At 33.5% G+C, this 15,704-nt stretch overlaps 1 protein-coding gene across 5 annotated transcripts in view; it reads left to right on the forward strand.

The window, feature by feature from the left end:
* The window catches only part of LOC105425724 (zwei Ig domain protein zig-8), a 143,592-nt gene that overhangs the window by 52,531 nt on the left and 75,357 nt on the right, over window positions 1-15,704 (forward strand). The window contains exon 2 of one of the 5 annotated variants that reach the window (XM_089081240.1): window positions 2,896-3,124. The exons of the other annotated variants lie outside the window; for them this stretch is intronic. The gene's annotated coding sequence lies outside the window, so the exon portion shown is untranslated. The remainder of the gene's footprint in view (window positions 1-2,895; window positions 3,125-15,704) is intronic. 5 annotated transcript variants of the gene reach the window in all.

Here is a 15,704-nt window from a genome sequence, read left to right on the forward strand (position 1 = left end):
AATTAATATATATATATATATATATATATATATATATATATATATATATGAGTCAGTTGGACTGTAATTCCGATTGCAAATCTAATTGTTAATCGTAGCCTTATTACATTTAAAATTTGGTTTTAAAAAATTTGCAGTTAATTTTCTGAGTCAATAAGCAAAGTATTTAGCAAACGACCGCTAAAAAGACAGAAGAGTTTAATATTCTAGGATTTTTTCTAGGGATTTATAAAACATTAATAAATACAATTAATAAATACAATTCGTAATTATTTAAAATAAGACTTAGGATCTTCCGCTGTAATTAGTAATTTAATATATTATCAACTCAACTCTATTAAGAAATGCAAACAACATTTTCGAATTTCCGACTTAATATACATAATTTATATATATTATGATTATTGTGCTTAATTCAATTTAATTTTAAAGTATTTGTGAATGCCAATAAACGTAAGACACGCACTGTCATACGGGAAATCTTTTAAATCCACGAAAATACTGTTCGTGTTCTCTCATGCGTGCATTACAATTCGCGCTGAGAAATTTCAATTCGTCGTAACTTTCCGCATCCAAGCATGTAAGCAAGTTACGAGGAAATGTGCGTCGAAGAGAGACGAGGAATTTAGGTCAAAATGTCGAATCTGAGAGTGCTATGTCAAGGGGAACCCTTGGGTTGGAATGGCAATATACGCTTGGTCTAATCACTCGAAATTACCGGCTCTTGAATCTTGATATTAGGCACATGTGTGCCTTCAATCAAAGCAGCAGCCCGAGTTGGGCACAACCTGTGCTTTCTATTCCCGGTTTCAATTCCCAAGCTATTGCCCTGTGAACTCAGAATCACCCATTGCTCATATGAACAAAAAAAAAAATTCGTCGTTATAGCTTTGGGGATGTTATTTCATCCCCTCAAAACAATAGCGATTGTGTGTTTCCCCATTGATCGCTATAAGTTTTCCCGATCGGCGTTAGTGGCAAAAAGCGAGTTATTTGAAAAAAATATTTATGGAATGAAATTTGAAAAAAATTCCGTATAGAATTTTTCATAAGAAAACAGAAAGACGTGAAAAACATATCAAAAGAGATTATAACTATTCGCAAAAACACGTGTTACAGAATTCGTCAATATTGAATTTATTTTTATTACTTTTACACCACAAGAGCGTTATTTTATCGCTCTGCGCAGACGTGTTAAAAAAGATCTTTGAGAGAAATTAAAGCTGAAATACGAGCAGCAAGTGGAAAAGTAAAGATAGTTCATGTGTGCTAGTCATTCCCATTGCACATCTGTTATTAATCGATAAAGCACTGCAATCAGAGATTTTGTTGCGAATAATGAAAGTACAATTTTGTGATACAAGTTTTAACAATGATTAAGTCTCATCCACCATCATTAGAATGATTAGTATTACTAATAATGTTATGAAATACGTTTGCTCTGATACATTCGCTTTAGGAATAGCCGAACTATTCGTGTATAAAATACATGTTATGTACAATGACATTGTGCACGCGATTACAGAAAGACATGAATGAACAAATTCATTCATTCAAATCTCACAATTCTGTAATTTTTTTCAAATTTTCAGAAATAAGATAAACGATTAATGATTTTTAAAAATATCATATTCGGAATATTTATATTGCACAGTTTTTTATCAGATTTCTATTGATATAGTTTGTGGACAAATGATGACGGTGATACGTAAGATATCGCTAACATAAAGAAACCTTGTTTCCGACCTCGAAAATCCATATATAAAGAATATAAGAATATTCTCCTTCGTTCCTTGTCCTTGGGATTTTTCTTCTTTGGCTACTTTCCAGAACAACCATTCCAGAATATATACGCAAAATTCAAAGAAAGTTTTTATTAAGAGTATGTTATATATATAAAATATATTAAATAAAAGAGGATAAAATTTGCAACAATATTTAACTTCAATTTTTCACTCTTAAGTTTGCAATTTAGTTCTAATATATATGTGAATTTTTGCATTACATAATTATCTGGAGGCATTGTATCTTTCTGATAATATGTATCGTAACACTATTTATAATGTTTAATACATTATGTATTTAGTATTTATGCATTTAATATATTATGTATTTAGAAACTAATCATCCATGATTTATCATTTAATATACATTTAAATAATAAAAAAATGAATAAATTATAATAATGAATATCGTATCAATCAGCAAGGTTCTCTTCAAGAGAAATCTTGAAGAATTGAGCAAACAGATTGAGCTATCAGGGTCTGTTAAGATCATCGCTTCTAGGCAACGGCTATACAGAATGTTTTTGCTCATAAACATGCCTATGTACATATATTGTGCATGTAAAGCAGAACGTGCAGAAGCCACGATTGTACCGCAGCTGCACTTTGTCCCGAGCGAAGCTATGCCGTGCTTCGCTTCGTCCCTCGTTATCCAAGGTACAGGCTCGTAGTTAGAAAAGTACGTCGTGGAAGTTAAAAGCACTGCCTGTGCCAGGGAGGAAAAAGTGGACGATAAGTACGCGAGAGAACGGAAGAACGAAGGAGGAAGCTGATAAAGTTAAAAGTTGACCGTGCTAACCTACCCGTGACGTTTCTCGACTATCTTCCTTCGTCTCGGCGTTCACAATGGCGAATATTTCTCTAAGTAATTGATGTTTATATTTCATCCTTTTCGGCGTTTTACAATCCTCTATGCGAAAAATAATGGGGGGGCGTTTTGAATTTTTTCTGCTTCTCCTCTTCTTTCTGTCTATTCTTTTCTTTCTTTCTCTCTCTCTCTCTCTCTCTCTCTCTCTCTCTCTCTCTCTCTCTCTCTCTCTCTCTCTCGCCGATCTTCTTCCAATCTTAGTTCGTTTCAACATTACAACGAGTCCCACCTTCAATCTTCTAGCTACTCCCTTCGGACAATCAAATAAAGCTCAGGAGATAAAAGGAAGGATAAGTGGACGGTGAAGAAACTCCACCTTCGGTGAAAAGATCCTTTGAAACACCTCTACGTCAACGCCGTTTGTCCGCGAGAAAAAGATGCTTTCTCCTGGGAGTGCCGTCACGATGGAAAAAACGGGTCGCGAATCTACGTTGTTGCAATCCACAAAACGCTTTATGGTCTCGGTACAATAGTGAGTATCCCTATGGTGTCATTTCTATCCCCATTGCACCGTCATTCGTGAATTACAGAATCGTATAGAAAAATGCGCAAGCTAATTAGAAAAAGTCGCTGCAATTGCTAGTGGCTAACAAATTGCCGTCATTACTACTTTTATTTTTTTAATACTTACATTTTTATTTCTTTGTTATATAAAGTAAGTATATAACTATATAACGTAGCTAGTAAGTAGCTACACTCGTTTTATATAATCGTTCCACCACGTAGCTATTTTTAGATAAGAAAAATGTTTGTTGAAAATATTGAGATATTGAACGTACATCAAGATCAAATTCCAACGATTTTACGTTTACATATGATAAGTGCCATTGGAAATAAAATTTCTCTCCGTAAAGAAAATATTATATCAAGACATTCGAAGAATAAATTTCTGTAGTTTTATATATAAAATTTATCTGTTTATTTTAAGTGAAGATTTAAAAAATAAACTAAAATATAATAGATCCATTCTTCTAAAATAAATACATCGAGACATTTCTATCACCAATATTTTTACAAAAATTACTTATTCGGATATGAAATTATTTACTTGTCATCTTGGTCAAAATGATTAATATAGAAAGTAACTTGTGATAATAAATGTGATTTATGAATGCTTTAATATAAATGCTTTAAATAAATCGGTAAAATATTTTAGATGCAGATCATTTTGGTATACAATTTTTTAAATTTTTTGTTTAAACTACGTTAAACTTTTGTAAAAATTGTGTGCATATATCAGAGCATACTATTTTATTGTGAGAAACAGTTATGAGAAACTAAAAGGACAAGATGGTTTGGCGTCTCGACGTCGCGCCCGAAAGAATTCTACATCGCACTTCAAATAAATTGAAACCGTATTGAACAATGTTCCTAGTTATTTACGTGCTTAAAAAGCTAAATACTTTTTCTAAATAAAGCAATTAATGTAATAATTTAAAGGGACACAAAATTACTCAACTCCTATTAAACTAATGCAATTATTTACATACGTTTCAAATAACAAGCCATAAAATATTATAATTATGTGCGCGTTGTTATGCTTATGTAATTATCATACATAATATTAAGTTAGTATCTCCATTCAATTTCAAATCAAGATAGTTGTATACTAACTATCAAACAAAAGATTTTAAAAAAGTTGTAATGATGTAAACTAAGTTGATAATATTGCTTTGCTTGCTAAATAATTACTACGTACGACAAAAAATGCAGATCATATGTAATAAGAGATGGAAAAATCCATAATTACTAGCGAGATCAGAGAATGATAGGATTAAGATTCTCTGTATAGAGAATCCGCTTTCTGTGCGAGATCGATCGCATTAAATGCACGTGAGTGTGTCAAACGTCCGAGCACCGATTGTATCTCTTTATGCAGCACGTTACGTCAGAAGGCAATGCGGATATATCGTGTCGTGAACCCACATCGAATGTTGCTTCCTGCTACGCTCTGCTAATGCGATGACCGTTGTTTCGTATAGCTTGCTGTTAAATTCGTCCGTGTTTCGGAATCTAAATTAATGCTCGTCACCGTAACTAATACGCGTGTTACCATGCGATGACGCAGACATTTTCTGACGATTAAATTCAGCACGGCTGAAATTATCACCGATTTCTCTAATCATTTCATTCTCGCATCGTAATTAATAAGATTTACAAGGAAAACTGTGATATATTGCAAAGCATATAGAAAGTAACTTGTGATAATAAATTTTTAATGCAAGATATGGTAAATATCACTATTTTATACATATATATATATATAAATAACTATTATTTTTCTCTGTTAATTATTCAATAATCATTTAAATTTAAAAAAAGTATAAATAGATTATAGAAGAAATGTTGAATATTCAATTTAATATATCACGTTCTATAAACATTTTCAATATAATCTACAGATTCTCAAAATCTTTTCTACGATCTATTTGTACTTTCTTTAAATTTAAATAATTATTGAATAATTAACGCAGAAAAATATTAGATAATAATCGTTAGTAACCGAATAATATTAATTTAATATTCAACATACTAATCCACAATTTTCCTTCCAACTAAATATATTTTAAATACACACACCGTATTTACTCGATCCAAATGAGATTGTCTGCGTGCATTCTATTAAATCGTCTGCCGCACATTTCCATGTTTCGCATATGTCCGAATTATGTTGAAATCAGCATTCGTCAACTCCCGCATATTCGCCGAGTCAGGAAGTAAAGACGAATTAATTCTCAGCGTACATTGTCGCTTCTCTATTTGCGGGGAGCGAGCGGAAAAGAGCGTAAAATAGAGGAATTCGAGCGGCGATTAAACCAAAAGTGTGCTTGTAGATCAATTTTCTCCTCCTGCTTGCGGGCATTAAAAGGTAAATTAAGTTAAATTCTGCGGATTTAATTGATTGCGCGCGTGCAAAGTAACTTTTATACGACGACGGTTTCTCTCGCATATGGCCATTCGTGAAATGCTTGAATATACATATCGCTATCGCTGACTGGACAAACGGGCTTTCATAGGAGATGTTGTCGTAAAGTTGAATAACGCTAGTCTAACGGATGCAGTTAGCCGAAAAATTAGATTTACTCACGCGAACAAAAAACCTTAGGAAATTATCGATTTATCGCAAAACGGTGCTTTTAAAAGTAATTTAGTAGTTTTACGTTTGCCGTAAACTCGAATTGTAATTTCTGAATGAAATTAATTTCGTCCGGTTCGCATACGCTATTTCCTATCAAGTAAATTTTAGTTCGTACAAGTAAATTTTCATAAATAACAATAATCCTTTTATCACAGGTATTAGCATGTTATTTTTAATGTAAATTTAGACATTTAATTTAATAACTTTGTCTCTACACTATATGTAAAAAATATTAATGTAATATTAAATATCACGTTATTATTATAATATTAATAATAAAAAGTGATCTTTTAACTTTTAATTTAATTTATCTTGTTGAAAATCAGGGAAATTTATCTTGTTGAAAATCAGGGAAATTCAAATCACTAATATTACGAGAAACTTTTAAATTCATTAAAATAATATTCATATATTTGACAAAATTGTGATACTCCGCGTATATCGCCTATCCTTGGCCTCGCGAGTGCCATAGGTTTCGCGATGTCTTAGAAATAATTGTATTACGACGCTAGTACCGATTGCTTCTCTTACAACAGGAGACACACAAACGGCTTACATAAACTACAGGCGCACGGTAACGTTCCTTTGTAAGAGAACTCCAGATAATTATATCCCTGTCCCGCGACTACACTTTGCTCCATAGATAAATACCTGGGCGAGTTTAGGTGGGAATATCTTCATAGTCGCATTGTGTATCGCGATACAACGGCATGCTGGTAACGCTTTCTCTGTATAACGCTTGCTCTGTATAAGTTTACTCGCGACATGAGTATAGGCGAATGACTTTAGGCAGATAGCTTAACACGAATAGCCACTCTCAACTAAGTAACACGTGGCGGTGGAAAATAGCAAAACCCTCTCGTACAAATAACTCTCGCGCTTCCTAATTTTAATTAGGGTTGTTAATCGAATTTATCAGAATTTAATAAAAATACTCGGATTTGCTCGGGATTTAAACTACCGGATTAAATCGATATTTAAATTTGCTAAAGCCGATTAACTTACACGGATAATACACGGAGAGCAACACTATCTAAACGTAAAAGTTGATCGATATGCCGGCCGTTTCCGAGAACTCCTATCGGAAGTCTGGTTTTATGGTGATATCTTGAGAACTTTACGTCCCGACTACGAGGCCTTACATCTGCGAAATCTAATCGTTCGCATTCGTTGCCGCAGACATAAAACCGACGTTATTCTCCGAAAGCGATCTTCTTTATCGTTAAATTTGCCTAATGTCGTTGCGAGACTTCGGAAATCGACATCCAGATATGAACGTTCATTTTTAGCGAAATAGAAAAAAATGCGACTGATATTCAATATAAGACAGTCAATATAAGACAGAAAATAGCACGTCTTAGACTTAATAGAACAGTGTTACTTGAGTCAATCCCTGAAATGAGGTACAAATGATCAATGTGATCAATAGCGTGGCAGAGAAAAGACGCGCGGAACAATCGCGATTCTGGTACAATATAATTAATGTAGCGCAAAATCGAAAAGTACTTTAAATTAAATCGCATTCTTGCCATTTTATGGACTGTCGCGTAACTCACGATTAATTAGCAAAGTTGAAAGCAATGTCCGGCATCGTTTCAGGCATTATTCCAATGTGATGTTTTGCTCTATTTCTTTGTCTTTTTCTTTTCATAAAACATTCCCTTTGCCTTCGTCGTCGTTTAACGCGTTGCGATTACCCGAGTGCGATTACTTCAATCTTTCTTTAACGATTTTACGCTCGAAACAGTTAAAAGACCTCAACGTTCAAAATTCGCCAATTACGAATGTCAAACGCGGAATAAAAAGACACGTCAGCTGGCGGGCCTTTGGCTCTCACATTACACTCTTACATTTCTCGGATTCTTATGGATATTCTTCTAAGTTTTAATTAAATTAAAGTTTTCACAGGAAACCCTCGAGCACGCGATTCTTTCACTACTACGTATGTTTCTTTCCTCTTGCCTTTCAGTACGTACACGCAAACTTTACAATGTACTGAGCTCTTATAAATAATATATTATATCGTTCATTTGCTACAATAATTAAAAATTTTTGAGTTGTTTGCAAACAAAGGATCTTTGGAATTGTTATTATATTGGTAGTTTTTAAAACTCACTTCTAAAACTTGTAATTTTGCATTAAAAATGTCACAAGTCGAAAAGAATTGTTTTTAAAAGTTCATTTTTATAGTAAGTAAGAGTATGTATTAAATAAAGAATTAATGATACCTTCATTCCTCCATTAGTTATTACATCAAAATTCGCATTCAAAAGTAATATTACAAGATTTTAATGATTTAAAATTTCATTTTCTGAAAAATTTTGTTTTTTTAGATGTACCGTCGTTGTAGCGAATAAGCAATATATATATATATATATATATATATATATATGACTTGGCAACAATTAGAAATTCATATTTTTTTTTTATTTTAAAACTTATTGATCAAAGACTTTAAAGAAGAATATTTAATATTGCAATTAATATTTTTAATAATACTTATTTAAAAATTCTATCTCACTTTCCCATCATATTGCGATATCACCGAAATATTAGAGTATTTGATTTCTTCGGGGAGAAAATTTGCAGAATGTGCCAACAATATAATAATTAGGCACGGCCATGATCATCAAGGAGCGACATCATCGAGGGCATCGAAATTGAAATTCCACGACGACCATCTTAAACGTTTGATTCGTGATGGTATTTCAATAAACTCGCATTCGATGCGAACTGACTTGGCGCGAATAACACGTTCGCGCAATGAATATATATCAAAACATATATTCATTCCTATATGTACACACACACACACACACACACACACACACACACACGCGCGCGCGCGCGCGCGCGCGCGCGCGCGCCATGTGTGTGTGTGTGTGTGTGTGTGTGTGTGTGTGTGTGTAATTTATATTATATATAAATATTAAATATAAATAATATCAGAATATTTTTGTCATCTTAAATATAACATTCAGTATTGTGCAAAAAGTTAATATAATAAAAATTCTCAAAGGCTGTTTTTAAGTATTATGGAACGTGGATAAGCGATCCATACTTCCACAGTATACTTCCACATTACCAAAAAGAACGCGAATAAAACCTGCACATGTGCATATCTTTAGCTACAAAACGCTGCGATAGAGCCCTTCGCCGGCGTTGTTATCGATCGATAAAAGGCGTATACCAACCTGGGGGGTTATATTGGGAATGTCGACCTCCGCGATATCCCTCGTGTTCGTGGATAACGAAAGTATCGTAGCGGATGCTTTTCCGCGCGTCTTCCATAGCAACGCCATTAATATCGATATCGACCATGAATTTTAAATATCGAGCTGGAGTATCCTCCCCCCCAAGAAAACACGCGTGCAAAATAGTTAAGCGCCACCTCCTCGCTACTCCTCGATGCGCGATCAAGCTTGCATTATCCCTTTTGTATATGTTATATCTCACGCTTAATATCGAAAACAACGAGTTTTCCTTTTACCGTATAATCTAAAACGGGGAAAAAAAGAAATGGCATATTTGCAGATATTTCTTGTATCAGGATTTATACGCGATGTTCTTCGAGTTCCAGAAAAATCTCTTCTGTCCCGAACCTACAAGACAACGTCATTAGGGCATAAATTTGAATTGATGACCATCCTCGCTTAGCAAAAAAGAATAGTCCATACGATCACGGAGGAAAACGAGCCACGTACGGCGACACGTTCCGGCATTACGAGCCATAATACTTTCGATACAGGGTGGGTCGAGTGAGGCCCCGCTGTATCGCATTATGGCTTAACGGCACACAGATAACGGCACGCCGGTTACTACAAGTTGTAAAAGCAGGCACTTTAAAAGCTTCTCGAAAGTCAGTGCGCTCGGATATCCCGTCTGTCCGTAGGGGTCATATATACGATCGCGCTGTAACTTATTTAGTGTTGCAGAGTGTTGCTCGCTCGTCGCGTGATAACGCGACACATATTCACCACGAATTGGATGCCCGACACTTGTGCGAGAGATGTGTAGATTTTTTTCACGTATTGAAGAAGTGCAAAACGTATGTAGATATCGCGCGAGTCACCATGCAGATATGTGCGCGAAAAGACACATTCACCGGATATTCCGCGATCAAATCCTTTTTCAGCGGAAGTGATGCACACTGTATACAGAAATGCTTTCGCATCGCGGTATAGAAACTTTTCTAGAAAACGCGCCTAGCTAATCATGAATTATAATAAGAGCTTATCGATACATCAATTAAAATAAAAATTAAATTATTTGCCTTATAATTTATTATTTTTTTACGTGTCTTATATTTTTATGTGTTTTGTTATTAGATTGTTTTGTATCAATATATTGTTTTGTATGATATCATCATTTATATCACATTGTTAAATTTAATTTTAATTTTTATTGATTTTCTTATTCATATTACATTTTACATATTATACTTTACGTATGTTATTTCTTTTTTATATTATACAATATTTTATTTATGAACTGAAGAAGATTAAGTATAAGACATTTATATCTTCGATTAATATTTTCAATTTTCTGTGAATAAATTTAAACATTTTTTGAATTAGCTTTAAATTGGCTCATAATTTTCACTATCATTTTAATTCTTCCTTACATTTGCATATATCTAATTTATCAAATTAAAATAATAACTATGTTGTAGAATAATTTTAATATTATAACATATTACTTTCCATAATTCCTTAATTTTAATTGAAATAAATATTTTAATAAAAAACATCTTTCTTACAAGCTCGCGTACTTGGTTACTTTGCACAACTTTCCGAGATAATTTTTCATTAAGCCTCAAGGAATACTCGAGACAAGCGAAAACAGCTTGTCTATCCGGTAAAACGACGGCATTTATAGACGCTCGGAGTATTGTCACGTGCATACATCGCGCCCGATGGCACATGAAAGCCCCCGCTTTTGAGGGGGGTTTCACGTCAGCCTTTACGCGATATCCGCAATGCGCGCGCGCACATATGTGCTTTCTAAGATCGCGCGGGGACGTTTATAGCGATTCGCATCATAGCCTTCCCGCCGGGTTTATCTACATTGCCTCCCGCGATCGGTATCCGACGCGCCCGAATGGTTTTCGATCGAGCTCTGTAGCGTTATCCGCAACGCGGCCGTTCGCGGGTACGATTATGTCTCCCAGGAAGCAACTTCCAATTTCATGTTGTTGCCCGCCGACGAAAGAACGCCTTTATGAGCTCGCATGAAAAGCGCGCTAGATTACAGATTTCCGTCGTCGAGGAACAAATATTTATTTCGAGCTGTATCGGGCTCCGTATTACATATACTATTTTAGGGATCTCGCGACGCAAACTATTTCCTCGAATAGGCAGCCACCGATCATGTTTATTTTAACCGCCTGTAATCTTTCCTCAAATGTTTCAATTCTTTCCGCTTCCTATTTGAATCGAAGTATATTACACAGCGTAATAATAATTTCATGTTAGTGATTATAAACAATTATGTAATTGAGTCGCTCGCTGTGGTTTTAAAACTCTAAAAGCAATGTGAGTGAAAAGCCAAATTATATATTTTACGCAAAAAACAAATTTTTAAAAAAACAATTTTTTTTGGGGGGGAAAATACAATAATTTTCGCTTAGAATTCAAATAGAAATAATGAAATTAGCTACGTCATAAAATTAATCTAACTTGATCAAACGTACAGCATGAAAAAAAGAAAATATTTGCAAGTACGAAGGATTTTCGTTTAGACTTTGAATAGAAATAATGGAACAAACTAGCTAGGTCCCAAGATTAATCCGACTTGATGAAATCAAATGTACAGCACAAAAAAGAGAAAATATTTGCAAGGATGTTCACGAAGATGAGCGAAAGTATCGATCGCCCACAACGTATGTAAATCTTACCTAATGTCAGAACTGCTAATCCATCCGCAAAGCAAGCAAAACATTGAGAGCGTGAATGAGAAAGCGATTACCAAAGTATATATGTCGATCTTAAAGAGACAATGATATAAGGATAATCAATGTATCCTCTGTAAAAGTAAAATAGTATCAAATCTGAAAAATATGAATGTTGAAGCACACATTATCCCCTCTTTTTTTAAAGAAAATTTGAATAATAATATAATTAAGCAAAACAAAATAGCGATAAAATATATATTATTGAATTAACGACCCCAAAAAAAAAACTTTATGTAACATCTGTCTCCTAATTAATTGCATTACTCGCAAAAAAGTTCTTAAATAAATACAGCTATTTGAAAAATTATTTTATTATTATAAAAAATGTTTGTGATGTACAAAGTTGCGATAAGAAAAAGTAGGAAAAGACGCGATGCGGAAAGTTAGAGATGTTACGCGATATCTTTATTTTAAAGGAACAACAGTCGAAAAGACGTAGTCATCTCCCCATATAAAAGATCGTTGTCTACCGCCGACAGGGATATCTGTTTCAAGAAAAAGCAACCTATCCGCAATGCGGTCCGATGCGAAACACAATACTGAGACTGAGGATTGGCAGAAACGAATTCAGGTTTGAATCGCACTCGAATTAATATTAGGGTTCAATACAACGGAAATTCCTGTTATCTATTGTACAAGCCTTTTCCTCTTGTTATTTTATTTCGGTAATTTATTTATTGGAAGCCACACTATCCGTTCAATGTATCGAATTGTGCTCTATTTCCCCAGCGTGATGTTGATTGCCACAAAAGATACATATCTTTCCTAAAAGTTTTCCATCCAATCGTCTCACCTATTCGCCATTATTGCGTCAACCATTTTCTGGCAGTCCTATCAAGGCGAGAGGTCTTAATCTTAGAACACTCGTCGGAAAAAAGATGGACGAACCAACCTTGCTCGTATATCTCTATGTCTGTTTACGTGCGCGAAGGGGGGAAAAAGGTAGAAACGACCCTTCCGCGTTTGTCTCGTTCCTACTTACCCTCGTGATAGCTACGGTAAAAAGGGCACATAGAGAACGTGGCAAAGAGGAAGACATTTGTAGCGGGATTTCGCGCCTGCGTTACTACCGGGATTGGCTTCAAGGAATAAACGGAGGACAAATCCGACAACTAACGACGGAGATTGTAAGGTACTAAGAATAATGAGGCACCTTTCAACTGAAAAAATGATCCTACATAAATATGCCTAGAAATAAGGAATCTATATGAAAAAATATGAAAAAAATTTGTATCAAAGCTTATATTATAAAATAATAGAGTAATAAAGGAATATAATTCTTTTATTTTTATTAATTAATTATTATTTAATTATTATTTAATTATTAATTAATTATTTAATTAATTATATTATTAATTAATTAATTATTTTTATTTTAATTAAACTTTGACGAATTAAATGCTCTTATGATTTAATGAGTAATTCTCATATTCGATAAGATCCGGCCTAGTAGAAGCATTTATTATCGCAGAATGTACAGTTTAAAAGCTAAAAAGCATAATGTGAATAATTGCTTGATTGTCGCGCGTTAATTCGTTCATTAATTAAGCACGGTCGAAATATCGTTTGTACTTCTACATGAGGTGTGCAGGAAGACGATACGATATGAATCAACGACCGAGAATGATTGTGTGTAATGGTTCTGGCAGATCGCCGCGGCCAACTGGGTGAACCAATATGATATTTACACAGTTAAATTGGTTGACCCAATGAGCAAAGAGCTATTGTGGCCGGGTCGACCAATATCCATGCGAGCGAGGTCAAAGTTCATCGAAATAAAATTTCATTTTGGATCCGGTACCGGTAATTTCGACAGAGAGAATCATTCTCAGCGTATATGAAACTGTACAAGTATCGAGAAGCACCCGATTAATTCTAGTAATAAAATCCTAATGGGAATACCTTGGCCGAAGAAATAATGCTGGAAAGGCATAGATGGGGAATCTTCCCGTATTAGGGCAATCTAACTCGCCTGTACTCCTACCACTTCGTCTAGATTCGATTTCGTACTGTCGAATCAAATGAGAAGTCGTGACTTTCGAGACCTTCATCGACCTCATTCTCGTTGAATTAGGCCAGCAACTTTCTCAGGTTCCCTGAGTACCTTTTAACCATGTCTGAGAAATTTTTCAAGTTGTAATTACGAAAAAAGAGAGATGTAGAAAGATTAAATTAGTATTTATAAACTAGTTAATTATTAATCTAAAACTCAAACGTATTTAAAGCAAACACAGAAACTATGTTGAATTAATAAAACAATGCGCTAATTAAAATACATTTTAAAGTTAATTATATTTTAATTTTTAATATAATATAAAATAATTCAGTAATATCATTTCTCTTTATGTTTACGTTTGATATCTGTAAAAGTTGCTTTATTAACAATTGCATTCCAGTAAATATCAATTTAAATTTTATTATACAGCAAAATTTTAGAATTAATATCAAACTAAAAAAGATTTAATGCAAGAGGTAATACATAATATGCAGACTTATAAAAATTCCCTTTAAAATGTAATATGGTAACGAATCACTTTGCGTGCGAAAGAATAATGCGTTGTAATTTGTCTATCTACCGGAAAACTGAGAAAGAGCGTATAGAATATATGGAGAAATATGGAAAAAGAAAGATGCAGTTGTCAACGGCTTGCTTTAGAACGAACGAATCGTCTCATTCTGCTGGGACAATGCATCTCGTGAATATATTTGTAAAAGGTAATCATCATCGACTGAACTGGACTCACTTGTACATTATACAAAAAACCATCGAAACTTTAAATTAAATATTTATCTTTAGACTCGATAGAAATTTAAAAAAATAAGAAAGAGAGAGAGAGAGAGAGAGAGAGAGAGAGAGATATGTTATATACATATGAAATATTACGTATGAAATAAATAAAAATTCCTAAATATATAAAATAATTAATGAATAAAATTAATAAATAAAATTAGTAAATAAAATTAATCAAAAATATTGCTCAAAACATTCGTTTTAATTGATAAATGTTTTTAAAAAATAAAAGTTACAAATGCAAGTCACAATATTATTAATTTTATATTTCATAAATTATTGAATGCTCAATAAATATATATTAAATTACTTGTTTACACAATTGCATTCATATAAAACATGATATTATAAACATGAATACGTATTTGTGCTGTTAAAGCCCTATAAACTTTACACAATTGATAATTAGATGAAAATGAAGAAACGGTTGCATTCAATGAGAATTAAATTAGTCTTAAGTTATTCTTCAAGCAATTATCTCCTATTAAACTTTAGAGTTATTTTGACTTCAATGATAAAAACTTTTTGATATTTAAAAATACAAATAAAAAAATAGATATTTAATAAAGACATTACTTTTTCCAGACCGGAATTTAATTCGTGATGTACAAACAACATTAACGACTAATTTAGACAAACTTCATTTTTGTGTAAACAGATTAATTAGAAATAAATCAATTGTATTTATTATCTACTGTTATATACAGCAAAAAAATAATAAAATATTTAAATATATTTGTTTGTCAAATTTTGTACAGACTTATTTACTTTTATTAATTTTCCAAGAGAATGAAATTCTATGCAGTTATCGAATGCTGCAATGAGAAAATCAATATATTTAGAACAACACAACAGACAGTTTCTAATATTTTCCATCTAACCAATTACGAGGTATCCGTTTTTCTTACTTTCGGTCGAACAAGAGATCCCGAAATACAAGATGCGGCAGCGAATTTATATCCCTTCCAGAATTCCGCGTGGCGGCCCAAGTGCTCGGAGAAAAATAATTAACCCGCCGTGCTTTTCCCTCTCTTCTCTGCGAATCGAGGTACCTCGTTGATAACAAAAATTATAGCCTGCGTCGCAAAGTAGCGTCGCCCTGTCTATGAGCTCCTTTCTTCTCTCGTTACCGTTCGATATCTACAACGTCACGTTCTAAGTTTTTTGTT

This window comes from Pogonomyrmex barbatus, unplaced genomic scaffold, assembly GCF_055798465.1.
Source record: "Pogonomyrmex barbatus isolate J1 unplaced genomic scaffold, ASM5579846v1 scaffold4, whole genome shotgun sequence".
In the NCBI taxonomy this organism is placed as follows: Eukaryota; Metazoa; Arthropoda; class Insecta; order Hymenoptera; family Formicidae; genus Pogonomyrmex; species Pogonomyrmex barbatus.